The following is a 27,110-nucleotide window of genomic DNA, read 5'->3' on the forward strand; positions in this document are numbered from 1 at the left end:
AGCTAGGAAGGGTGGGGAAGGACCGGGCAGGGCCGGGGGCAGGCCTGCAGCCGCCTCATCCAGCTCTTCCCGGCCGCCGCCAGCCCCTTCCCGGCAGCGCGACCCCGCCCGGCGCGGCGGCCCGCCCCGCCCGCCAGTGCGCAAAAGCAGGAGGAACCGGCCGGCGCCCCGCAGGACGCATGCGCAGAAGGCAACCGTCACGGAAAGCTCCGCTCCCCCGGGCGTGAATCCGCGATCCGGGGTTTTGGCCCCGCCGGGCGTTCTGTTTATAAACACACCGCGCGGCCACCGGCAAGGGGTGACCCTCACGGTAGTGAGGTTAGAGGTCAGAGGTCAACGGGGGCGCCGGCGGGGAGACCCAGCCCTTCGCCTTTGCGGGCTGCTGGCTGCGCGGCGTGGCAGGTCCGGCGATCCTACCGCAGTCCGGGGCTGCAGGGGGCGCCACGTGGTGCGCACGTGGTCCGGTCCCGGCGCGGCGGCCTCCCCTCCCCCAAGGCGCTGGCGGCGCCAGCGCCCCCTAGCGGCGGCCAGGTGCTGTGCGCTGCACGTCGCGCCTGCGCACAACGGGTCACGACGCGCCTTCCGGTCTTTGCGGGAGCCGGGCGTAGGTCCGTTGCGTCCTCGTGACGGCTGCGGGTCCGCGGCGCCCCGGTCCCCAAGGGGGCGGGGCGGGGCGAGCCTCCGGGGGCACACGTGCGGGGCTGGCGGAGGCTTGAGATCGTGCCCCGCGCAAGTGGGGCCCGCGGCCGGACGTGCACGGCAGCCGGGCTGTGACGCGCGTTGGGGGCATCCGCGCGGGCCGGGGGTGGGGTGGGGGTGGGGCTGCAGGCCGGCTGCTCCTCCCCAGCCTGAGTTTAAGTTCCCAGAGGGCCGACACCGCTGGTTTCCTATAGGCGCGCTGTAAAATGCTTAGTAAAATAAATGAACGGAGGGTGAATTATGGGATTCTACGTGAGAAACACCGTTGGGCCCATAGTAAGCAAGGAGTCTGTGGTAGTTACTGTTATGGCTGTTGCCTTTTTTTTTTTTTTTTTTTTGTCCTTTGACTTTATTCCGTTAAGTATAAAAAGATTTGAAAAGGGCCTTAAAAAAAACAAACCTTTGTGGGCTTCCCTGGTGGCACAGTGGTTGAGAGTCCGCCTGCTGATGCAGGGGACACGGGTTCGTGCCCCGGTCCGGGAAGATCCCACATGCCACGGAGCGGCTGGGCCCGTGAGCCATGGCCGCTGAGCCTGCAAGGTCGGAGCCTGTGCTCCGCAACGGGAGAGGCCACAACAGTGAGAGGCCCGCGTACCGCAAAAAACACCAAAAAAAGATTTGAGCAGGGCCTTATAGAGATTGAAAAGCAAAGAAACTTTCCCCCTTTTTTTCTGCCATTTTATCTTAAAGGCTCACAGTTGCATTGCCACTGCTGGTTGCTGTGTAAAATTAGTGTTTCTCAGAAGTTTACCCACTTCCGTATTTTTAAAATACCTAGTATGTACCAGACCTTGCCACAGGTCCTAAGGAAGATGGGCCACACCTAGGTAAGAGGAAACCTAAAAGTGGTTAAATTATAAAGGAAATCAGGAAGTATCTCGCCCACAGTTCAGGCTGATGGTACATGTTTAACAGCTGGCAGGGGGAGGAGTGCATATGTAGACACATACATTTATTATGAATTTTAACTAGTATAAAGCATGTGCAGTACACAGCCTACCAAAAATGGTAAAACAGTACTCTTTCTTGTAAATTCCCTGGAGCCATTTGATTCTCAGATGTTGCTCTTGCTTATTTTTGCTGAACTCTTGTATCCATGGCCAACCTATGGTTAAAATTCAATCATAATCTATCAAATTGAGTTGTCTCCCAACCCACTGTTTTTCCAATAAATTTATTGTCATTAAGTGTAATATGTGATACAGACTTTGGTTGATTTAATCACATCAATGAGTGAGACAGAAATGAACCAAAAAGACATAGATCTTTGTTCATCAGTGATGTGAGCAACTTCTTTGCTGTATTGGATCGTTTTTCCAGTACTGGACGAATGTTTTGTTCCAGTCATAATGTAATGGCTAAAAACTGGACACAATTTTAAGTTTAGCTGCACTGTTAATTTTCTCCACTACTAGGCTAAGGGTTGGGAAATGTTTTCTACAAAGGGCCAGATACATATTTGCCGGACACCAATGGTCTCTAGCACATATTCTTTGTTTTATATTTTACCAACCTTTAAAAATGTAAAAGCTATTCTTAGCTTGAGCAAGGGCCTCACTTGGCCTTCAATCCCTGAATTGTAGCATTTTCAGAGTTCCACAGTGTAACTATTTCTCTAATGGCCAACTTGGGAGTATCTGAACCAACTTGAAATACCTTCAATGCAGAGTTAGGGAAAGTATTTTCACCATACAGGTACAAGAGATGTGAGTAACCTCAAAAGCACGGGTTTTAGTAAAGTAATCATGAAGTGGTGAGTTTTGAGACCTTGTTTTTGATAGAATTGATTTCACTCTAAGTTTATATAATTCAGTTTTTTATAACATCTGTGTTTAACAGCTAGCTCATGGAATTCCTGAATATTTAACCATCAGCTCTGACTGGCTGTAACTCCACACTGGTCTAACCTCTAAGTGGACCTGGGGGTGGATAAGCCAGGCTTCTGGGAGGGTAGGCGATGTTCTGTTTCTGGGTTAAACTTAGACACACGGGAAGGTGAAACACCCCTGCCCCCCCCCCCAATGAGTCAATGCCCTGCATCATCACCTCCCCGTGAGTGTAGGCGGGGCCTGCAATGTGCTTCTAATCAGTAGAATTTGGTGAAAGGACTGTGATGTCATCCCTTCCCTTTGGGTCGCATCGTATGTAAAGGGAGTTGGATGTCACGCCCATCACTCCCAGGACCCCATGACAACTGGAGACAGACTCTCCCGCTGGCCTCTCAGGAGCAAACAGCCATGTTGTGAACGGCCCCAGAGAAGGACGCTTGGCAGGGGACCATGGAGCTTCTGGGACCTGAGGGCAGCTAGCAGCCCAGAAGAAGCTGGGCCAGCACCTCAATTGTGGCCACGTGGGACCCTGAGCAGAAGACCAGCTGAGCAGTATACCGGGACTGCTGCCCCACAGACACCAAGGTTGGAAATGTGTGTACGTTTTAGCTGCTAAACTTGCGGTCCTTTGTTTTGCAGCACTGCACGTATGCGTCTTTTTGTATGTGAGTTACATGTCTCAATTTTTAAAGGTTGGGGAGGAAATGTAAGTACAATAAAAATAGCAGGAAATAACTGCACCAGAATGCTCTCGGATAGTCTGACTCTGAGGAAGGTTGGCAGTGGGTTTTAGTGGGTTTGTTTGCCCCTGTGATCTCACTGTCCTGACTCTGTGGCCTGTCTACACTGCAAAGCGGGTCTGAGGTTGAGAGCTGGATTCCAGTGCCTGAGTTTTTACCTCCTGCCTACCTGTGTCCACGAGCTTCTGTTTCCTTACCTTTAAATTGGAGATGACAGTGGTCCCTGCCTTGTGGGACAGCGTCAGGATGTGGTGAGATGGCCCCTTTCAGCGGATCACATCGTTAAGTGGCCAGCGTTCCTGTAGCCCTCACCCGTTACAGAGCCATCAAGGGGCAAGAGGTGCTGACCCCAGCTCTGGGGTGGGTCCGGTTGAGTCTACACCACACAGGGTGACCCACCAGCAAATGATTCTGAGTCACCGTCTGCCATTCAGGAAAGATCAGGCGTCCAATTGAAACACGCATTTGGTAGGAGTTTCCAGAGAAAGGCTCCCATCTTCTACGAGGCAACCGTGAGAAGAAATGGCCTTTCCCCTCCAGGGGCGGTGACAGGATGAGCAGTGCAGAGCCTGGGACGCTGCAACCATCAGGCTTCCGGCGTCGTCATCAACCGAGGAAGCTGGAGCCCTGGGTCAAGCCACACCGAAATGCCATCCGTACCCAGATCCCAGGTATGTGACTGACACGCTTTGGCATTGTTTAGACCATCCTGAGTTGGGTTTTGTGGTGCCTGATGGGCTGAACCCGCATCCTGATTCATTCGCCATGTAAAGCCATTAACCAGGTCCGTACACGGGGATGGGGACGAGGGACAGTGGCCATCGGATGCTGTGTCTGCAGCTCCGCCTAGACATGGGCGGGCATGGCACAGGGGTGGCATGTTCTCAGGGCTGAAGCCCTTTGTGGCGTGCGACATGCCGCCTGCAGCTGCTCCCCAGGTGTTCCATCACTTCATGCTCAGAACGGCCTTGGGGGGAGGCAGGTACTGTTATCACCTCATCTTAGTTCAGGCGGCTATAATAAATGCCACAGATGGGGCGGCTTAGACAACAGACACTTATTTTCTCACAATTCTGGAGGCTGCAAGTTTGAGATCAATATTGGTTTCCTCTGAGGCCTCTCTCCTTGGCTGGGAGATGGCCGTCTTCTCCCTGTGTCTCTACATGGTCATCCCTCTGTGCGTGTCTGTGTCCTGACCTCCTCTTCTTATAAGGGCACCAGTCCCATGGGATTAGGGTCCATGTTGTGCCCTCACTTTGCCTTACTCACCTCTGTAAAGGCCAGTCTGCAGATAAGGTCACGCTCTGAGGCACTGGGGCTCAGGCCATCAACATATGAATTTGGAGAAAATGCAGTTCAGCCACAACAAACCCCCACTTTACAGCTGAGGACGCTGAAATAGAGGCCATGCCTCTTGCACGAGGCCACGTGACTTATAAGGAGCAGTGCCAGGGCTCACACCCAGGTAGCCTTACTCCCTGCTGTGGACTGAATGTTTATTCACACACCCCCACCCCCACCATTCATTTGTTGAAACACTAATCCCCAGTGTGATGGGGCCTTTGGGAGGTAACCAGGTCATGAGGGTGGAGTCCTCGTGGATGGGGTTAGTGCCCTTATAAGAAAAGACACAAGAGCAATTTTTCTCGTTCTCACCATGCAACGTGAGGACACGGAGAGAAGGCAAGCTCTCACCAGACATCTGATCAGCTGACACCTTGGTCTTGAGCTTCCCAGCCTCCAAACTGTCAGAAATAAATGTCTGTTGCTTAAGCCCCCCCAGTCCGTGGTGTCTTTGTTACAGCAGCCGAGCTGACTAAGACACTCCCCGCATCAACCATGCTCTATCTCCTCTGAAAACATGCCGTGAAACACTTACGTGCTACAGGGAGGTCGCCGTCAGCCGTGTCATCGTTTCCCCTCTGCGTTGCGCCTGCGAACGTGGTCAGGGCAGGGCACAGTCTCCACAGATGCTGCCAGGCACCCGGCTTGAGTTTGCAAGGATGCTCCCATCCTAATGGGGGCCTGGCAGTTGTCGAATGAAGGGAAGGGGCCTGGGGCCTGAGGAAGGCAAACCTCCACAGGAGAACCTTCTAATCCCCTTGCTCCACCGCGGGGACAAATGCAACCCCAGGAAGCATCCAGCCATGTGCCCCCTCGCCGCAGGGACAATGGTTTCCAGGCCTGGGCAAGCCAGGCTGCTTTCCTTTCTGTTTAACCCGCCCCCTCACTCCCCGCCCTGTGCCTGGTCACCTTCCGCTTGCGTCCCAAGCCTGCCTTGCTTTTGTGTGGTCACAGGAGCCCCGTTCAGCCTGCCCACAGCTTAGCCGAGCCTGGCCCAGTGCCGCGTCCCTGTCCCCAGGCCTGGAGGCCAGACCGCCATGCCGCCTCCACCGAGGAGCCCTCCTTGCACCCTGCCCCCGGGAATCGGCACGTCTGTCTCCAGCCCTGCCTCCTGTCTGCTGGATTTCACAAGAGAAACCCTGGTCTCCAGGCCCCAGCGGGCCCTAGCGCTTGGCGAGGCCCAGCCACCACCCCCTGGACCCACCGGAAGCGCAAGGCCGCAGCCCGGGGAACAAAGGCCCCGAGGCCCTGGAGCTCTAGCTGTGGCCTATCGAAACCTCGAGGTGGTTCCCTATTAATCACTCCCTTTGGTGCCTCCGAGGCCAAAAAAGGAGTTGAACAAAACCTCTTTTCTAAGCAGACAGAGCTTTGTAGAGAGAGAGAAAGAGCTGAGCAGAGAGAGTCCCCAGCCCCTCTCACCAGCGTATCACTAACAAGACGCCTGCCGCGGCCTCCCGGACCCACACACACACGAACAGGAGCCGCCTGGAGAGGGGTCTGGACCTCAACCGGGTGCACCTGTGCCCCCAAAAGGCTGTGCAGGGATGGCCAGCGAGGGGTCTCACCTGCACGCAGCCCCTGCCTTGTTTTATTTTAGAAACCAACAAGACCCAATTAAATGGTATTTTGTAAAAGTAGACACATACTAGGAGGATGGGAGAGATGAAACAAAAATCCCATCTGCTTTCTTTCTCCGACGTAACCTTGAACCTCAACCCCTTTGTCTATTTTTTTCCCATGTTGTTGTCCTGCCTTAACCAATAACTGATACTGCATTACTCGTCCATCTATAAATAGGAAGTTTGGCTTCTCATTTCTTTTTTTTTTTTTTTTTTCGGTACGCAGGCCTCTCACTGTTGTGGCCTCTCCCGTTGCGGAGCACAGGCTCCGGACGCGCAGGCTCAGCGGCCATGGCTCACGGGCCCAGCCGCTCCGCGGCCTGTGGGATCTTCCCGGACCGGGGCACGAACCCGCGTCCCCTGCATGGGCAGGCGGACTCGCAACCACTGCTCCACCGGGGAAGCCCTGGCTTCTCTTTTTAAACAGAAGGCCCAGGCCAGAACACCAGGCAGGCATTTCCCCAGCAAGCCCTCATCCCCCCAGGGACCAGGGGGCATGTTATCTCTGGTCCCGTGTCTGTGTCTGAATTGTCCTGTTACAGAGAGAAATGGCCTTTTTATTCAGGTGCTGGGCCCCTATCAGGCAGCAGGAGCAACAGTCCTAGACATTTATGCCTCTGAGTGCAGGCAAGTTCTCTTTGTTAAAATTTAATTTGAAGGAAAAAAAGGAAAGAAAAAAAGCTGGCTCAAAGAGCATCGGCATGTCATCCATTTAGATTTGAGGGCAGAAGTCTGTCCAAAAGCAACGCAGAGCATGAGCTTGGAAAATCAGATGAATAAAGAGACAGCAGTTTATTGAAAAAGCATCATCCTTGGCCTCGCAAGGCAGGGGTGTGATTCACGGTACAGATTTTGGCCTGTCCGGGATACGGCCTCCCTATGCGTGCCAGTCTCACCTTGAACACGACCTTGGGCTCTGAGCACAGAAGCCTCCCACTAGCCATTTTCGTCCAGTCCTGAGCCCTTGCTGAGTTCTGGGTTCCGTGGAGCTTGTATTATTTTCCTGTTTTACAGGTGAGAACACCAGGGCTCCCAGGGGCCAAGCAGCTGCCCTGGTCTAGTCACGAGAACGGGCCACTTAGCGTAAACCTAGGATTTAAACCCAGGTCTGTCTTGCTCCGGAGTCCATGCTCCTTCGCCTGAACTTGGCCTCTTGAATAATTTATGAGAACACACTTGGGACGCGGGGGAGGGTGCTTCTCACGTGCTGCCGCCCAGGATACCAGGGGAGCACAGTCTCACATGACACTACCAATGCACTGCTCCAACCCAAGAGGGTTAGCAGCGCTCTTCTCAGAAAGAAAAACCTGAGGGGCAGATTCTGCGACTTGATTTGCGATGGGTGATGCCTGCTCATTCCTCAGAGGTTAACGGAGTTAAGTGACTAGAACGTGGATGATCTTGCCTGGCTCGTGCTGTAATCACGCAGCGGGGGAAATTGCCAGCATGGCGGTTAAAAAGTACTTCTGGAGCTTCGCTATTGTGAGGGGTTTTTTTTTTCCTTTTTAATTAAATAAAATGACCCTCTAACAGGAGAGATGATTATAATAATAGCTCTACAGAGCTTCCGAAGGAGCCATCACACCAGTGAATGTAGGAAATTTAAGGTACAGCTGAAGGCTGTGATTCCAGGAAGTGCTGAGGCCCTTGATGGCTGACCTTAAAAAATATATATATGCCACTAATAATTGGAAAGTTTTGTGTACTGGCTTTATGGTTTGCAGCACAAAGCAATGCACGGGGTGCCACCAAAAAATTCAGAGACCTCCCTCCCACCCCATCCCCAGCGCAGGTTTTTATTTTTCCCAAACTGGAGGTTAGCAAGATGCCACACCTTTGACCTAACGTCAGAACTCAGCACAGGAGTGTAAGGAACGGCACCAAAGACGGAGGAGAGCTCAAACAAGCTATATTTGGGAACGCTCCCGGGCGAGGTTCACTGGTCCGAGAGAAAGGGGCCAGAGAAGCCGCGCCCGGGCGAGGGTTTGGGCAGAATTTATAGGGGAAGAAGGGAAAGGCGTGTGGCGAATCCGGGAGGGCGCAGGGTATTCCTTATTTGGTGGTCTTTTCGGGTATCGTGGGGGAGCGTTAGTCCCGCCCCTCGAAAGGCAGGAAGGCTGGGCCGGGTGGAAAGTCTCCAGGGCAGTTTCAACCTGTCCCCCTGCCTCGGGCCAGTTGGCCTTACAAGGAGAACAGTGAGGAAGGGCTGGTGCTTAGGTTCTCAACTCACCTCCTTTCCCCTGTGCCGTCCTTCCAAAGCACCAATTTATAGTGTTTTGCAAAGAGTAATTGATCAATGCCTGTGCTATGCAGTTACGTAACGTGATGTCCACTAGGGATTTTTAATAACGTGGGGAAACACCGTATAACGTGAAGTGGAAAAAGCGAGATAGGAAACTGCGCCCAACCCTTAAAAGCCGTCAGTGGTAAAGTCATGCCTGTGATTAGTTTCTTTCTGATACATATTTTCCTAATTTCCTGCAGCGACCGCATGTTGCATCGTGGCATGTCGTTTTTCTCAATGAAATTGAACAGAAACTGGGAAAACTTTCTCCTATTCTTTTTCTCCCATATGCTGCCTTTTTCTGGTGATTGAGTTGACGGGTCCATTTACGTTCCTTTTATTTAATTCTTGCTACGGCTGCTTGTTGCTTGGTAACAGTCATTGTTACTGATTGCCTTTTCCTCATTGGTACTCTGTAGTGACGCTGAATTGCAGAGCAAATCGGTGTGAAATGATTTCAGACCAGGGCAATAAACGAAACGATCTGACCTCAATTATCCCACTTTCCACCTTGGGAGACGTGGGTACTGCTGCCAACTTCCCCGAACATTACATTTAATAAATGCACTAGAAAGAATACCGCCTTAAACATCCATGGTTCCTGGCTTTCCGCTGCCATGCCCAGCCGTGAAAACCTCCCCTACCTGTCCCTGAGATGCTGCTGGTCTCCGGGACCCTGTTCTCTCTCCTGTTGCAGCATATGCGTTGTAGTTGCCAACCTAGCAGCCTCCTCTCCACCCTTCTGTTTTTCCTGCCGCGAGAACCCAGATTCTTGTCCTGTACCATCTTTCCATCGGCTTCAGGAGAGCTGGGGCCCAGCTCCTAAGAGAAACCCATGATCGGGCTAAGAAAAGCATGGTGGTCACAAACCCCTTGCCTGGAAGTGATTTAAACACAGGCTTGTGGTGTCTTTTCGGCGAATGAGACGTGAGGGGAAGTGGGCTGGGGGAGGGAGATCCTGAGAGAAGTGTTCGCTCCTAGAAAAGAGATGCACGAAGCCGAGACGGTCTCCAGATCCTGGTTTGGGAAGATGAGGGGCCTCAGGCCCCTGCAGCCACCTCAAAATCACAAGAGTCGATCCATCAAGGACAAAGGAGCCACGTGCTGGCCAGAAGCTGAGTCCTTCATGGCATCCCTGAGTCACTGAGTCAGTCATCCTAGGGCCACCCTTGCTCCTGAGTTCTCGTCTGTAAGGTCATAATCCTGCTCCGTGCTGGAGCCACGTCAAGCTGGGCTTCCTGTTATTTGCAGTCAAAGCCTCCCACGTGAGCCAGTGCCGATGCTAAAGGTTCGCATGATGGGGATCCCCTGGCCTCCCCCTTCGTGGGGTAACCCACGCATCGTGGACCATCCCCAGCACTCACGGTCTAAGCCGTGATCCTGGGATAATCATCACGAGTGTCCCGGTTCACTCTCCAGAGTGTCCCGGTTTCAGACGATCAGTTGTTGTTACGAGTTGAATTGTGTCCCTGAAAAATTCACCTGTTGAAACCCTACTGCTACTAACTCGAAATGGGACCTTCTTTGGGAATAGGGTGGTCGTAGATGTAATTAGTTCAAATGAAACTGTACCAGAGTAGGGTGGGCCTCAAATCCAAGGTGACTGGTGTCCTCATATAAAGGGGAAAATGGAGGCAGACAGGCACACAGGAGGATGCCCTGGGAAGACCACAGTTAAGCTGCCACAAGCCAAGGAACTGCCGGCAGCTGGGAGAGAGGCCGGGACAGACCCTTCCCTACAGCCTGCAGGGGAAGCGCAACGCTGCCGACACCCTGATCTCAGACCCCTGGCCTCCCAAACTGCGCCGTAATCATATATTTCTGTGGTTTAAGTTACTCTGTCTGTGGTGCTTCATTACGGCAGCCCCAGCAAACTCACACAGACGTCCTACTGCAGGTGTGTCTGAGGAGGAAGGGCTCCCTTCTGGCCGCAGGTGATCAGCGGTGTCGGCCTTGCAGGGGCCTTGGAGGAAGGGTAGGGTGTCAGCAGCCAGGGATGCCGTGTGGGGAGAGGGCGTGAAACACCCACGGAAACGTGTGAGCCAGAAGCAAAATGACAGACAACGCTGTCAACCTCATCCGGCTGTAATGATATCGGCGCAAAGGAACAACTCAACTCGAGGGCATCGAGCTCCTCTGAGAGGATGGATCCTTCTGCGGAGAGCGACAGGGTATCCTGTACAGCGCGGTATCCATTCCAGTACACACAGATACGCCAGTGAAACAGCAGAGCACTCAGACGCAGATCCACGTGCATAAACGATGACAGAAGTGGCACTGCAGAGGCGTAGTTTTCAATCACTGGTGCTGAGAAATTTAGGTATTCACATGGAAAAAGAGAACGAAATGGAACCCCTACCTCACACCATACGCAAAAATCAATTGCAGATGGATTCAGGAATTAAATGTGGGGCTTCCCTGGTGGCGCAGTGGTTAAGAATCCGCCTGCCAACGCAGGGGACACGGGTTCGAGCCCTGGTCCGGGAAGACCCCACATGCCGCGGAGCAGCTAAGCCGTGCGCCACAACTACTGAGCCCGTGTGCCACAACTACTGAAGCCCACGCGCCTAGAGCCCGTGCTGCGCAACAAGAGAAGCCCCCGCGATGAGAAGCCCACGCACCGCAATGAAGAGTAGCCCCTGCTCACCGCAACCAGAGAAAAGCCTGTGTGCAGCAACGAAGACCCAACGCAGCCAAAAATAAATAAAAATATTTTTTAAAATACTTTATTAAAAAAAAGAATTAAATGTGAAAGGCAAAGCTACAAAGTTTTTAAAAGACATTAAAGGAGACCATCTTCAGGATTTTGGGGTAGGGAATGATTTCTTAAGTCATTAAAAGCATTCATCATAAAAATAGCGATAATTAAAATCAAGAAGTTGTTCATCAAAGAATGGCAACAAAGAGAAAACTGAGGTGAGAAGGCCAGTCTCAGAGCGGTAGAAGATACCTGCAACAAATATAACCAAGAAAAACCAGTTTCCCAAATATGTAAAGGACTTCAAACTGATAACGAAAAATAGACAACCCCATAGGAAAAAATGGGCACTTCACACAAAGGGCCATCCAAAGGGCCAAGAAACTTTGGAGAAAGGTGTTCACCCTCATTGGAAGTTACCCAAGTGCCCGTTAAAAGTGTGAGAGATCTCTTTACCTTCCAGACTGGCAAAACCCAGCCAAGTGGTCACAAAGACAGACAGCCACGGGGACTCTAAGACAGCACAGGTGGGAGCACAGACTGGTACAGTGACTTTGGAAAATAGTTTGACATTGTCTAGAAAAACGTCCGATGACTCACAAATCTACTTCTGGATGTGTAACCTAGGAAAGTGGTTCTCGAACGTTAGCCGACGTCACAATCCCCCAGAGGGCTTCTGGGCCCCATTCCCAGAATGAGTCAGTAGGTGTGGGGTAGGGCTCCAGGATCTGCATCCCTAACAAGTTCCCTCCCAGGTGACGCTGATGCAGCTGACCTGGGGGCCACACTTTGAGAACCACCTGGAGAAACGTGTGCTCACGGGCTTCAGGAAACACGTACAGGAACTGTCCTCAGAGTCGTAGCTAAAAATGTCCATCGACAGTTGAATGGATAAAGTGCGGCCCGTTCACGCAGCGGAATCCGGTAAAGCATTGGAGGTGAATGAACTACCCCCACCTGCAAAATATGGGTGCATCTCCAATTTGACTGTAAAAAGCCAGACAGGATAGATCTTAGGCAGTTTAATTCCAATCATTAAGTGTTTAAAAACAGGAAAATCAAGCCACGTCATTCAGGGTTGCATGGGTATGTGATAAAACTCTAAGGAAAAGCAAGAAAACAACTTAAAAGCTGGTGCCGTGGTTTCCTCCTGGGGGGAAGGGAAGGTGATGTGACCGGGGAAGGTGTGCCAGTTATTAAGTTATGGCCTCTCAGCCCCAAACCCATCGTCCTAGCCTGGGGTTCTGTGGAGTTGCGGCTGAGACATGCACACCATGCTTCTGTTTAGCCAGCCGGCTCCCTGGCAGGATCTGCCAATAGGTGGCGCTAGACCGAGCCTGCGAGGCAGGGAAGAGGAAGGAAAGAAGGGTTCCTACGCGTTAGGTCTGCACCAGCTCCTTACTCCCATAAACTCTGTTCTAGCAAAGCCTCTCTACTGCTGCATCGTCAGTTCCATTGGGTAGCAGCAGCAGCTTCTTGTCTTCTGCTTTTCGAACGCCTATGGAAACGACTCACTGTGACCCCTCGGGACCACCAGCACAGCCAGCCGACCCCACCTCGGGAACCAGAGTTTCAGCTCCTCTGACTTCCTACATCTCCATAATCCCAAGCCCTTCCTGTCGTGCCCCCATCACCACCACCAAATTATCCACCTCGTTTAGTCCCGACCTCCAAGAGACAGAGTTCTCTTTGTACCCTTTCCGTTAGCTTGTAACAGCTTTGGACCTAGTTAACGGTTCTTCCTGTCAAGCTCTTGCTGCTAACATACCTTGGTGGCTCTTGTCTTCATGTCTGTCGATTCATCGTCACCTCTAGGATTGAGTCCACACCCCGTGCATCAAGAGGGGACGGGCAGACGGGAGCCGGCACGTGCCACCTGCCATCTCGCCTTTCACAGAGCCTTCGACTGGGATGAGCAGCCGTCCCAGTTTGTCCAGGGCTGAGGAGCCTCCCGGGATGCAGGGTTTTCGTGGCTGAAATTCAGAACGTATAGGCAATGAGTTGGTCGTCCTAAACCCTGTGTCTTCATCAAATGCATTAACCCTACTTATGTCTTATGGCCGCACTTGGCTTCAAGGAAGGATGGGAAATGTAGTTTTTTAGCTGGGCTCATTACCATCCCAGGAAAAATTAGGGAAAAGGGCAGAATGGCCATAGGGGAGGCTGCTGGTGGTTTTGCCCTTTTAACTCCAGGCTGTAACCACTAACTACCCGCGGGCATTGCCTGAGACACAGCTGTCATCAGGGTTGTGACGAGAAGCCGGTCCTCTGACGGTGGTCTCCCTTAGGGCATGCTGCCTGTTTTCCTCATTCAAACAGTGATTCCTCTCTGGCAGCCCGAAGGGGAGAATCACACCCATCCTTCAGTGTTTCAAATCTTCAGGGGCTACTTAAATCCTATAGCCGAGGGGCTGGGCAGTGACCCCTCCCACCACATGAGACGTGGCAGTTTTACATAAGTTCTATTTTCCTTTCTGTGTTTACAGTCCAATAAGGCTCTACACGAGTGGGAATCGGGGTTTTCAGTGCTTACTTTTGAGAGGGGTTCAGGAATCTTGGGTCCTGTATTTCTTTTCTTTTCTTTTTTAATAAATCTTATATGTATTTGGCGCTTTTCTCAGATGGTAATTATCGTATCCTAGGTTTATTGTAAATATCCTTCGGTACCTGCATTTACTACTCTTGGCTTGGTAGGAAAACACTTGCTAGGGAGGATTTCAAAGCCGGTAAGTCAGTATGCTGACTCACTTGAATCTCAACAGCTCGCCGCCCGTTCTTTATGGCAACAAAAAACATAAAAAGAGGGAGGCGACATTGTGTCCTGAAGTTTTAATCTTTCGATTAACTTAAACTTCGTAAGACTCTCGTAGCCAACTTGTTCTTTCCCTTGAAGCATGGGTAGGTTAAACTGCGTAGGGACGAGATGATGCTCAGGTATCCGCAAGGTCCACCCGAAACAGGAGGCCGCGTCTCTTCTGCTTTCCCTCACCCTAGCGCCGTGTGTGTTTAGTACAACTGCTCTTCTTACACACGGCCGGAGCAGGGCTGAAAGCTAGGACTTCTTGAATTCCCTTGCCTTCTCTCGGATACAGGTTTCCCCATAGATGTGGGAAGCTACATTTGCTTTTTCCTTTTCTCCGACTTCAAAACTAGGAATGTATATACCTAGAGCAGAATGAGAAATGAGCATTTCCTACCTACAGCGCATAAGTCACCGAAGCCCAGTTTCGTTTTCTCTCACTGCCTTTATTTCATCCTCTTCCCTGTTTGGAGCTCTGAAGATTTCCAGTTCAACTCCCACCCTTGGGCCTATTTGTTTCAACTTCCGTTTTGTTTTGTTTTGTTTTTAAGATTTCTTTGATATGGACCATTTTTTAAAGTCTTTATTAAATTTGTTACAATATTGCTTCTGTCATGTTTCGGTTTTTGGCTGCGAGGCATGTGGGATCTTAGCTCCCTGACCAGGGATTGAACCCACACCCCCTGCATTGGAAGGCAAAGTCTTTTTTTTTTTTTTTTTAATTATATTTATTTATTTATTTATTTTTGGCTGCGTTGGGTCTTTGTTGCACTGTGCAGGCTTCTCTTGTTGCGGAGCACGGGCTCTAGGCGCGCGGGCTTCAGTAGTTGTGGCACGTGGGCTCAGTAGTTGTGGCACGTGGGCTCAGTAGTTGTGGCACACGGGCTTAGTTGCTCCGTGGCATGTGGGATCTTCCCGGACCAGGGCTCGAACCCATGTCTCCTGCATTGGCAGGCGGATTCTTAACCACTTCACCACCAGGGAAGACCCTCAACTTCAGTTTCGATTATAGGTTTAGGTTGAGCCATGTGAAAGGAACACCATCTGATGGACCGCGTTTGCCCAGTTCTGAATGGCAGTTGAGTCTGGGTCGTCCTGACACTCAGTAGCACGTGTGGAGAGCTTGCTTACCTTCTGGGCTGCGCACCATGCCCTGGACGCACGGCCCTCCTGTGGTCTGGAGGTTCGTGTGAAGAGGGGAAACTGAGACCTGTGGAGACTAAGTGCCTTGCCCAGGGCCCTGCACTTACTAAGTGTTGGAGCTGCATTTGGACCCTAAGGGGCTCTGACTCCAGGGCCTGTCCATGCACCCAACACACCCGCATGCCGTCAGCTCCATTAACCTGAGGACACAGGCATAGTATCAACTGCATGCGTTACAGAGCATTTTGTAGAAAGTACAAAGGGAAAGCTTTTGCTTAAGTATTTTAGTAACTTCTCCTCCAATTAATTGTTTCCATCCCTTTGCAAAGAGCAGGGAGTACCAAGAGCTGGAGGGGGCTTTAGCATCAGATGGCCTGAGAGCTAAGCCTCAGTTCAGCCCGTCCCACCAGCAACGTGCCCTCAGGCAAGTCATTTCCCTTCTCTAGATCTTAGTTTCACTTTTGGGCCCTGTTGGAATGGAGCTGCTAATAACGCCTTTCACCGGGTTGCTTGGAGAATTAAATAATATACCCAAGACTCCCAGCACAGTGCCTGGCACACAGTAGGTGCTCAATAAATGTCAACTAAAGTAAATTGTGACCCAGAAGGGAGAGCTGGGGTTCTGGTAGGGGAAGATCTGCTGGGACGAGCCTGGTCAGTGTTTCACTAGCAGCTTCTGTGAGCTTAGATGAGACTCAAGTCTGCGTGGCCATGACAGCAGTCTCTAATCCCCTCATGAGGGTGGGAAAGACCCTGAGAACCCTGGGCTGCAGGCCCACCTCTGCAAGGCGAGGGCACCTCACCAGTCCTATTGGAACCTCAGCCTCCAGCCTGTAAAATGGAACTGGTGACACCTCCCTCTGTGTTGGCCTCTGCAAGCAAATCAGATTTTTTTTAAAAAAACAACAGCAACTTTGAAAATGATAAGACATGAAGACAGGCTCCTCAAAATGTCTGCGGCAGGATGTTTCCTGATATATAAATTTGTATTTTTGTCCTCTCTGTGTTTATTTTTGAAAGTAGCCGGGCTTTGTGTCCTCTTGTTCTAGGTGAGCTTGGGTTGCAGAAGTGAAGCCTAAGTTTTCAATGAGGGGTTATGCTAGGGCCTCCGAAGAGGGAGAAGGAGAGAGAAAAGTTCCCAGAAGCGGTGGCTCCCAGCCCCTCCCAGAGGAGGGGTCACAAACCAAGATCAAGGAAGGTGCCAGATTTTGGGGTGCTGTGAGCCACGGGGACCCAAGTCTTGCTCTCTTGGAGAGCCCCAAGAAGGGATCAGGGCCGCACATGCGAAGGTTGGACCCCACAAACCAGGCCTCCAGCCTTGCAGAAATTGCTGTGTCTGACTTTGGCCACAAAGCTGCGGGGTCCTTGAGCGCATTGGTCTTGGTCAAAGGACGTATCAGCAAAGCTCAGTGTGGGCTAAAGGCCTGAGCCCTCCTGCGGGACATCTAGGCCTCTGCATACCTCCGGGTTAGAGGGAGGACGCCAGCAAGAGAGAAACTGAGTTTTGCACCCCCTCTGCACTCAAAGAATTATTTTTAAATTTTGTAGAAACACAGGGACATCTCCTACATCCCATAGAATGGCTGTACATTCATAGTCATGCATCCATTCAAACAACAGTTTGAGCACGAACTCTGTTATGGGTGCTGGGAAGCCACAGCAAACAAAAGACGGTCCCCGCCCTCCTGGGGCTTGGATTTGAATTCATTCTCTCACATCTTACATTTATAAATTGCTACAAAAATATAAGATATTGAAATTATTTAGCTCCTGCCGGGAAGTCCGGACTTGGAATAAACAGTGAGGCTTCAAGTAAGCCAGCAACTCCATGTTCAAGTTTCTTGGGGTGAAAAGTCGCTCTTGTCCAGTGCCCTTCATCACCGTGGAGACCCCCAAGGCATGACGTGGGCAGTGAGAAAGGAGGGAGAGAAAATTGCTGAGATGGACCCTGATGTACAGCTGACACTTAGAAGAAAAACAGGATGCAAAGGACGTGAGTTTATCTAAGCCAGGTTTGCAACAAGCAAGGTCAGGGCCAAACGTCTCCTTTACTGGGGGGGGGGGGGGCCTCTTCTTGGGCCTCCGAGATAAGCTGGCCAAATGTGGCCTCGTGGGGAGAGGCAGGTCCACCGCGTGGGAAGCTGGTCAAGGAAGTCACCCTCCTCAGGAAGGTGCCACTTATCTGCTGGGCATTGTCCCCCTACATCTCAGACACTTGCCCGTTTGTCACTTGAGGGTGAGAGAATGGGCACAGAGGACTGTGCTTACGATCTGCATTTAAAGGCTGCTTATCAACTTATCTACAAAACAGAAACAGACTCACAGACATAGGAAACAAACTTACGGTTACCAAAGGGGAAAGGGGGATGGGGAGAATAAATTAGGAGCTCGGGATTAGCAGGTACACATTACTGTATATAAAATAGATAAACAACATAGGACCTACTTTAGTGCACAGGGAACTATATTCAATATCTTGTAATAACCTATAATGGAAAAGAATCAAAAAGAATTGAATCACTATTCTGTACACCTGAAACTAACACAATATTGTAAATCAACTCTACATGAATTTAAAAAAAAAAAAAAGATGAATTGACAGTGGGTTGTTTTTGTTTGTGTATTTTTGTGTTTTGTGGGGAGGTTTGGTACAGACCTGAAAGGGCAGCTAATATAGTAGGTACTTTGTTGGGAGTTATCTTTATGTTATAACAATGTTTCTTTCTCTTCCCAGCAACACAGCACTGGGGCTTGGATGATGGACACTCAGGTGAGGACCTGAATTCTGTGGTTAAAAGTTGCCTTTTTTGACCTGGAATTGGGAGTCTGACTTGTTATGTTACCTCATCAGATCCCAAAGGAGCCTACTGGCTTTTTTTTTTTTTTTTTTTTAATCATTGACATCCCCCGACAAAGAACATTGTCGTGCACTGGCTGGGTCACCAGTCAGGGTGCTGCCCCACGAACTCTTACCACGTCCCTAATAAGGAAGAGGGAATGATGGTGGAAATTTCTCTTTCGTCTCTGGCAGGAAAAAGCCAGCTTCCTCAGAGCAATCAGTTTGTTTTTATCTTATGGACAGTGACTCTTGTAACCAAACCTCCTTCCTTCTTTGGGCGGTTAGGAAGCCCAGAATTAAAACCGGGATTTATCTCTACCAACTCTCTTAAACTTTAAGGTTTGCACTTTGTGTACTGACTATATGTGCGGCTTAATCTTGTTTTTGTTTGTTTGTTTGTTTTAGCTCATATGAACTTAGATTCCATGAGATGCAATCAGCAAAAGTGGGAAACAGACTCTGGGAAACGTTAATGAACAAGTGACCCCGTTTTTAAAAATAAATCAAAAGGGGGAAGAAAGGAGGTGGAGGGAAAACATGGACTAAAAGAGATTAAGAGAATCCTCACTTGTTGTTGGGAACATAAAATTCTGTAGTCACTTGGGAAAACGGTCTGGTAATTTCTTTAAAAGTTAAGTATACATTCGGCGTGTAACCCAGCAATTCCACCCCTATAAATCTACTGGAGAGAAATGAAAACACATGTCAACAAGTAGTACATAAAAGTTTATAGCAGAAGTTTTACTAAAACCCAAACTGGAAACAACACGTGTGTCTCTCAACTTGTGGACTGACTTCTTTTTTTAAACGGTGGTATAGTCATACAACAAAGCATTGTCAGCAATAACAGGGATGAACTGCTGATCCGTGCAACATGGATGAACCCCAAAACCTTGCGCTTTGTGAAAGAAACCAGACACAAAAGACCACATAGTGTGTGATTCTGTGTATGGGAAATTGGTAGAAAAGGAAAAACCATAGAGAAAAAAGCATATCTGTGTTTGCCTGAGGCTGAAGGTCAGAGTGAGAATTGACTGCAAATGGGCGTGAGGGAAATTTTTGGGTGACAGAAATATTCTGAAAACTGGATTGGGGTGATTATTGAACAAATGTGCAATTCTCCGAAAATTTGTCCAACTGTGCGTTACAGTGTGTGAATTTTGTGGTATGTAAATTATACCTCAATTGAGGTAAATTATCCCTCAATAAGGTTATGAAAAGATGAAAATCTAAACACTGGCCAAAAATTGTATACTGTTAAGGCAGGATTAGGATTCTTTCATGGATTATTGTGGTGATTTTTTTTAAAACCAACTCTTATCTTTTAGGGATACGCACTGAATTATAGGAAATGATATAATGCCTGAGATTGGCTTCAAAATGATAAGAGAGGATTTGGGCGGCTCATAGATGAAACAAGGCTGTGTATACGGATCCCCGCTGGAGCTGGGTTTTGGGTACATGGAGGTATGTTGTATTATTCTGTCTTCTTTTGTCTATGTGTTCAACGTTCCCACAATTAAAAGTTTTAAAAGATGAGCTTAAGAGTCTTTGAAAAAATGCTGAATTGGCTGAGTTCTTGGCGGGTCCCTGACGAAATCCAGTTGGAACGAGGAGGTGGACATCTATTGTTTGCCTTTTCTGCGTCCCCGCCCCTTCTGCTAACAGTAACCAGACTGCTTCGTGGACGGGCCAGCCCCACAGCATGGGCTGCATGACGCCTTCCAGGGCCCGCCCCGCCTGGTGCCTGCGCTCCTTTGGCCCAGGCCTGGGCACAGAACCTCCCTAAACCCGTCAGCTGCTTTCTCCTGGGAATTCCAATCTCCTATGGAATGATGCAAGAAAGGGGAAAGCTTGGAGTTGGTTAATCCCAGCGCGGGCATCCTGGGAGACCAGCCTTGCGGTTTTTGCAGCTAAATCCCTAGGGCTGCTCTGACTCCAGACCTTTCTGAAAGCTGGATCTCGGCTTTCTCCAGTTCTGTGATCAACCTAGCATCATGCCAACACATTCCCTTTTTGCTGAAGTTGGCCAGAGTCGGTTTCCGTGGCAGAAAACCGAAGCACCCAGTGGCGGAGACAGCGAAGCTCACCAAGTGGTCGATGTGCGCTTTTAAATCTGTCCACCTCCCTTGTCTGATCCAGCCACAAACACAGACCCTTTGGACATTAAAACTCCCACAAAGTGCTCTGATAACCAAAGAGGAAGGAATCCACATGATACAAAGACACCAGATTGATAGGGGTCAGCCCGAGCTCTGCTAAAACACAAACTCAGAGCACCGTCATAATTGAGACAGAAACATCTATTGGGACAAAAAAGTTACCTTGGTCTATAACAGTCCCGTCTGATAGAAGTATAATATAAGCCACAAATGTGAGGCACAGAGGTAATTTTTTATTTTCTAGTAACTGCATTAAGATGGTAAAAAGAAACAGGTGAAATTAATCTGGGTAGTACACTTTATTTAACCCAATATATCCAAAAAATTATCGTTTCAAACTATAACCAATATAAATATATAAAATACTATTAATAACCTTTTGCCCTTTTTTTTTTTTAACTAGGCCTTTGAAATCGGTGTGTAGTGTGTTTTACATGGACAGCACATCTCACTTTGGCTGAGTCACATTTCCAGTGCTCAAGAGCTATAAATTATAAAGCGGCTATAAATTATCCCTCTGGGGTTTCTGCGTGTATTCTGGATCGTGAAGCCTTAGAAGGACCGTCACTTCTGCCCAGCTGCATCCTCAGGATTGTAGCAAAGGCTCCCGCCGAGGGCACAACCCCAGTGGCTCATCAGTCAGGGGCTGGTTTTGTCTGCAGTGGGGACCCTCCACTGGGATGACACCACTGACTGGGCACTCGGAGGGCCTGACTTCAAGCCGCTGATTTAAAAACCTGGCGTGACCTGTTCACCGGGTACAAAGGTGATTTATGCAGCCCATCGGATGTCTCTCCAGAAGAGCGGGCCCCTGAGCGCTTAGAGGATTGAGCCTATTTGTGGTGGAAATAACAGCACAAAAACCTTTGCGGAGAAGCAGAAACAGAGCTGCTGAATTACTGCTTGGAATGACCTCTGTTTCCATTCCTGCACGCACGGAGCTTACATTGGTCCATAACACACCACTCCCAGCCACGCAAGAAAAAAGCTAGACGAGCTGAAGAATCAAAACTCGTCTTAGATCTGCCAGGGCAGTGAGGTCACAGGGCAAACCACCGCCCTAGGTTGTTTGGACAGACGGACGAATGCAGAGTCACGATGCACGAAGCCAGAGAACAGGAAACGGTGGGGGGGATCTAGGGCTGGGTGGACAGATCACACACCCCTGGGGGCCCGTCCTGGGGGCCCTGACACTGCCATGAGTTTTACCACTCGAAGCCCTGCCAGGTTTTCACAGTAAAGATCAGGAAAAAACCAAATCCCCTTGAGCTTCCTTCCATCAGGGGAGGAAAACAGGCATCGTGCATTCTTTCTATCCTCTGTGAGGCTCGCCTGGCCGAGCAGCTTCTGGGGGCTTCTGCGGAGCTGGCCCTCGGGCTAAGAGTCTTGCTTTCCTTATTTCCAAGTCTATTTTTACAAAACACTCTGCCTTTGTTGAGGTCACAGGAGTGACTCTCTCAGTGTCCTCCAACAGCCCTAAGCCCATTTCACAGCAGAGGAAACTGAGGCCCAGTGGCCAAGTAACTTGTTCGAGGGCACAGAGCTGGTTAGCAGTGGGGCTGGCGCCCCTCCCCCGGCACCTTCGTTCCACTTTGTCTTGACATGGAGAATCCTCCAGGCTCAGGCGAACGTCTGGAAGACGCAGCCCTGCCAGCGTCTCACGAGAGACCCCGAGCCAGGACCACCCCACTGGGTCACCCCCAAATTCCTGACGCACAGACGCTGTGAGATGGTACACGTTGATTTGTTTCAGCTGCTACGTTTTGGAACCGTTTGCTGTTACACAGCCATGGATGAGTAACGCACAGAACATCTTTTTTTTTTTCCTGAGCGCCAACACCCGAGTGTTCTGTCAAGAGTAGTTTTCACCCCGGCTTTGTTTGAACAAGTTTCCTGTGGTGTCGAAGTCAGACGTGTCTTTTCCTGAATTAGCGTTTAAGAAATATGATCGGTTCTAAATGACAGGGTGGCCAGGGGAGGCTGCAAAAGAAAAGCCCACCTGTTCCAAGTGAGCTGAGGGCACAGGGGCCATGTCTCTCTCAGGTTTGGGGGGCCTCAAATGGGTGAGGAAGTTTCTTGGAGGATCATTCTGTCTGTCTGTCTCTATCTTCTGTAGTGATACAAAAATGCGGTCCTTCTCGGTAGTGGTCAGAGGCCCATCACCGTGTGATGTAACGCCCCAGGGACTCAGTGAGCAGACAGGAAGCTGCATTGGGGATGCAGAGAGGATCCGAGAAGGATATAGAAGCAGCAGGAAGTGACGTTCAGCAGACAGGAAGAGGAGGGGGCGCTGGAAACACAGAGAATCTGGGCTCATCACTCATCTGCCAGAGGCACGTCGAGCTTCAGGCCCTCGAAGCTGTGAGTGCGGACCCGCCGCTTTCAGATTCTGAGGCTTCTCAGCCCGTCTGCCCACCTTCAGGCCCAGCCAGGACTAGGTGGAGGGGTTTCCACCGGGCCCCTGTCTTGTGATGGGGAACAGCAGGCCAAGCGAGGATCCCCTGCGGCTCAGGGCAGGAGGGTGACCCCATCGGCGCTTTTTGCGGAGGTCTTGTACGGCTCTGCCCGGACCACGTTGGTGTGATTCCCTGACTTTGGAGGATGAAGGGAGGAGGGGGCAGACGCAGCCCAGCCACACCCCGCCCCCAGAGCGGCACTGTCCAGAACTTTCTGCAGTTACGGGAACTTTCTTCGCCTGCGCTGTTCTGTATAGCAGCCATTGGCCGCGTGGGTCTCCAGACCCAGCTCCTGGGATGTGGCTCGCGCCACGTTTCACAGGGAAGGGTTTCCTTTTACTTCATTTTCGTTAGAGTATAAGTGTAGATAGCCAGATGTGACTAGCGGCTTCTGAATTGGACGATATGGCCCTTAATCCTTGTTTTGGGTCTATAATCACAAACTCTCTAGAGATGTGTATATATATATATATATTTTTTTTAACTTTAAATTAAATGTACATAGAGTGAAAGGTACATGGAGTAAAATTCACTTTTTCTGGGTACAGTTCTGCTTCTTTTGACAAATACGTGGGGTCATATAATCACCACCACAACCATCACCTCCCACCCAGGATTCCCACGTGTCATTTGGTAGCTAGCCTCTCCCCAGACCTCCAGCCCCTGGAATCACTCATCTGTTTCTGCCTCTCTAGTTTTGCTTTTTCCAGGATGTCCTACAAATGAAAGCATACAGGATGCCCTTGGGGTCCTCCGTGTTGTTCTCTGTATGCGTCCTTTGCTCCTTTTCAGTGCTGCGTGATGTTCCGTCGTACGGTTGTGCCTAAGTTTGTTTTCCACTCCCCAAGTGAGGTGCGTTTGGATTGTTGGGTTGTCGAGTTTGGGGTCTTTAGGAAAAGAGCCACTACAGATAATCACGTACAAGTTTTTGTGTCCACACAAGTTTCCATTTCACTTGGATAAAGAGCTAGCGATGGGGTTGCAGGTCATTCGGTAAGGTAGTTGAACTGTATGAGGAACTGCCAGACTTTTCCAAAGTGGCAGTACCGTCTTGACTTCTGCGAGCCACGTGGGAGAACTCCAGACCTTCTCATCAATTTTCCCAGAAATCCCAGCGCGGTTTTATCCTGCTTCCTAACAATGAATGACGTTGAGCATCTTTTCCTGGGCTTGCTTTTCACGCCTATATCTTTAGTGAAGGATCTGTTCATGTGGTTTTTTTTGTTTTGTATTTAAGACTTTATCTTTTTTTTTTTTTTTTTTTTTGGCTGTGTTGGGTCTTAGTTGCTGCACACGGACTTTCTCTAGTTGCGGCGAGCGGGGTCTACTCTTCGTTGTGGTGCGTGGGCTTCTCATTGTGGTTGCTTCTCTTGCTGCGGAGCACAGGCCCTAGGCGCACAGGCTCAATAGTTGTGGCGCACGGGCTTAGTTGCTCCGCAGCATGTGGGATCTTCCTGCACCAGGGCTCGAACCCGTGTCCCTTGCATTGACAGGCGAATTCCTAACCACTGCACCACCAGGGAAGTCCCACGTGTGTTTGTTTTTAATGGATTGTTTCTCCAGATATTTCATGGCCTCTTTTTAACATGGCCTTCATCATCACCCCCCAATACGGTGTGTTTTTCTTGTAAACGGTTTAGTGTCTTGTAGTTAATTCTGTTCCTTTTTGTTCCTGCGACCAGCTCCAGAGGCTTCCATCAGGGTAAGAGCCTGGGTGTCGTGGGCTCCCAGCAGTTGACTGGGTTCTCCCTCACAAATTTTTTCTTTTTCCTTTTTTGAGCGAATGCATCGTGAAGCAGCTTTAGCAGGCCCTCTACACCCGGAGAGAGTATGAGAAGAATTCACTTTCTCCGATTCTGGTTCTATAATGGCTTTTTATTGCCCCCTTTCTGGACCTCTCTGTTGAAGCTGTCAGTGTATCGAAGGCTTGCTGTTTAAGAGGAAAGGAACTGCAAGGTTCAGTGGGTGTCTAGGATTGCAGGGTCATCATGAGTCAGCCCTGGGAGCTCCTACCATTGTCACGTACAGGTTCTTGCTGGTCAGGAAAAGAACTGTCCAGGTCTGTCAGTCTGCGCAGAAGTCTTCACATTTAATATCGTCAAGCCTGAGGGCCGTGGAAGCACATATATCCCTCTTGTTCTCAAACAGACCTGTCATTAACAAGAGGGAAGTCACCCCAGATGAGCCAGAGGAAAGAACTTTGGAGGTTTTATGTAAATCTCTCTCTTTAAAGAAAAAATTGTGGTAAAAGACACGTAACCCAAAATTTACGATCTTAACTATTTTAAGTGTACAGTTCGGTAGCGTCAAGTACATTCAAATTATTGTGCAGCCATCACCATCGTCATCTCCAAAACTTTTTCATCTTGCAAAACGGAAGCTCTGTCCCCATTAAACACTCACTCCCCATTCATTCCCTGTCCCTCTGGGAAGTAACCACCCTTCTACTTTTTGTCTCTATGAACTTGACTCCCCTAGGGACCCCACATAAGCGGAATCATACAGGACCTCTCTTTTCGTGACCAGTTGATTTCTCTTAGCCCCATGTCTCCAGGATTCATCCACGTTGTAGCAAGTGTCAGAATTTCCTTTGTGTTTAAGGCTGAATAATGTCCCATCAGACATGTCGGTGGACCCTTGGCTTGTTTCCATCTTTTGGATATTGTGAATAACGCTGCTATGAATGTGAGTGTACAGATGTCATTTCAAGACCCTGCTTTCGGGACTTCTCTGGTGGTGCAGTGGTTAGGAATCCGCCTGCTAGTGCGGGGGACACGGGTTCGAGCCCTGGTCGGGGAAGATCCCACGTACCGCAGAGCAACTAAGCCCATGCACCACAACTACTGAGCCTGCACTCTAGAGCCCGCGAGCCACAACGACTGAGCCCACGTGCTGCAACTACTGAAGCCCGCGTGCCTAAAGCCCGTGCTCCACAACAAGAGAAGCCACCTCAATGAGAAGCTCATGCATGGAAACGAAGAGTAGCCCCCCCCCCGCTCGCTGCAACTAGAGAAAGCCCGCGTGCAGCAATGAAAACCCAACGCAGCCAAAAATAAATAAACAAATTTATTTAAAAACAAATAAAGACCCTGCTTTCAATTCTCGTGAGTATAGACCGGAAAGTGGAATCGCTGAAACAGATGATCGTATGTTTTCCACCAAACTGCTTTCTAGAGGGGCTGCAGCGTTCTCCATTCCCGCCAGCAATGCGTCTGTAAACGTCTTTGTCTGAGATAAATATTGCTTGACTCCCTTAACTTCTCCCCATCTCCCTAATTCAGCCCCTGGCCTGGTCTACGAGTTTCCTAGCTGGCCTCCTATGATCACGCAGACCCCTTTCGGATTCAGGCTCTGCCCGACAGCCAGTGATCCTAATTCCGATGTGTGGGTCTGCATGTTGCCATTGCTGCTTACAGCCCCTCAGTGGTTCCCATTGCTTTGGGGATCAGACCCCAATTACATGACTGATGCTGTTCAGCTGATGTGGTCACTCTCTCTTTTCCACCTGTCAATCCTGGGAAGGCACCATGCTCCGTTCCTTAGCACGTGCTGTTCCTTGGCTGGAATGCCATCCCCGGACTCCAACCCCCTCTCCTAATCATCGCTGGACTTCAGTTCAAGTATCACTCCTTAGGGAAGAGATCCCTGACCCCGTTTTTGTCTTCCTCCACCTTCAAGTAGGTTCTCCCGTTACAGCTTCTTGTAAAAATGTCTTACTTGCCCCCCAAGCACTAATTCTGTTTGTACCTATATATTCAGTCATGTGACAGTTGGGCTAATATCTGTTGCAGCCCCAGGCTGGACAGTGGGTACGAAGACAAGCTTCCCACCCTAGGGGGGCCACACTCCCTACACATGTCACTGGGCAACAATGCCTCACGGGACTTGAGACAGATGTAATTTTGTATGTATTTATTAGAATGTTACTTGATTCCTGTCCGCATCTCCCAGTACACCGTAAGCTCTACCAGGGAGGGTCTGTTTTCTCCCGCTCAATAATTATTAAATGATGGCAGTGTGCAGACACTGCCACCTTTTTGTAGGGGGCCCTGGCTGAATTAGGAATGCATGAAGCATTGCGGGATCCGAAGGACGCCTAAGGTGGCCAATTCTGCGTTTTCACAGAAGACTCCTCTGCAGGCGTCTGCCTTCCCCCATGAGACTGTAAGAGGTGTAAAGGGCCGGAGGCGACTGCACCGGGCCCTAGTATGGGTCCCAGGATACTTGTCTAGATACTTGTTGAGTGAATGTATGACTCCAAAAAGGAACACGGGGCATCAGGGATCACAAGCATCTCTAGGCAAACTTCAGTTACAGCTCGAAACCCCTTAAACTGGGTGCCTAAGTATCGCACTTTAGGGTTGGCGGATGGAGCCAACTAGGGCCCCGGAGACTGCTGACGTCAGTTGTCCCTTCTCCAGTGAGTGACCCAGGATCAAAACTTTCCAGGGAGACTTTTTCGGGGGTTCCCCGCCCCAGTCCCGGGACGGAGAAAGG

At 50.1% G+C, this 27,110-nt stretch overlaps 1 long non-coding RNA gene across 2 annotated transcripts; it reads left to right on the plus strand.

The window, feature by feature from the left end:
• The first annotated feature begins 990 nt into the window (after nt 1-990).
• Nucleotides 991-27,083, plus strand: LOC111170359 (uncharacterized). 2 transcript variants are annotated; one of them, XR_002643430.3, is made up of 5 exons: nt 991-3,113; nt 3,809-3,939; nt 17,891-17,926; nt 19,324-19,462; nt 20,561-27,083. It is a non-coding gene; the product is annotated as an uncharacterized LOC111170359 (long non-coding RNA). The 2 variants fall into 2 exon arrangements; XR_002643429.3 differs by having other exon boundaries at nt 993-3,939.
• Nucleotides 27,084-27,110: the final 27 nt, after the last annotated feature.

The sequence above is a fragment of the Delphinapterus leucas genome, chromosome 15 (genome assembly GCF_059928025.1).
Source record: "Delphinapterus leucas isolate spDelLeu-1000000601 "Yukka" chromosome 15, BTC_Dleu_Yukka2, whole genome shotgun sequence".
Classification (NCBI taxonomy): domain Eukaryota; kingdom Metazoa; phylum Chordata; class Mammalia; order Artiodactyla; family Monodontidae; genus Delphinapterus; species Delphinapterus leucas.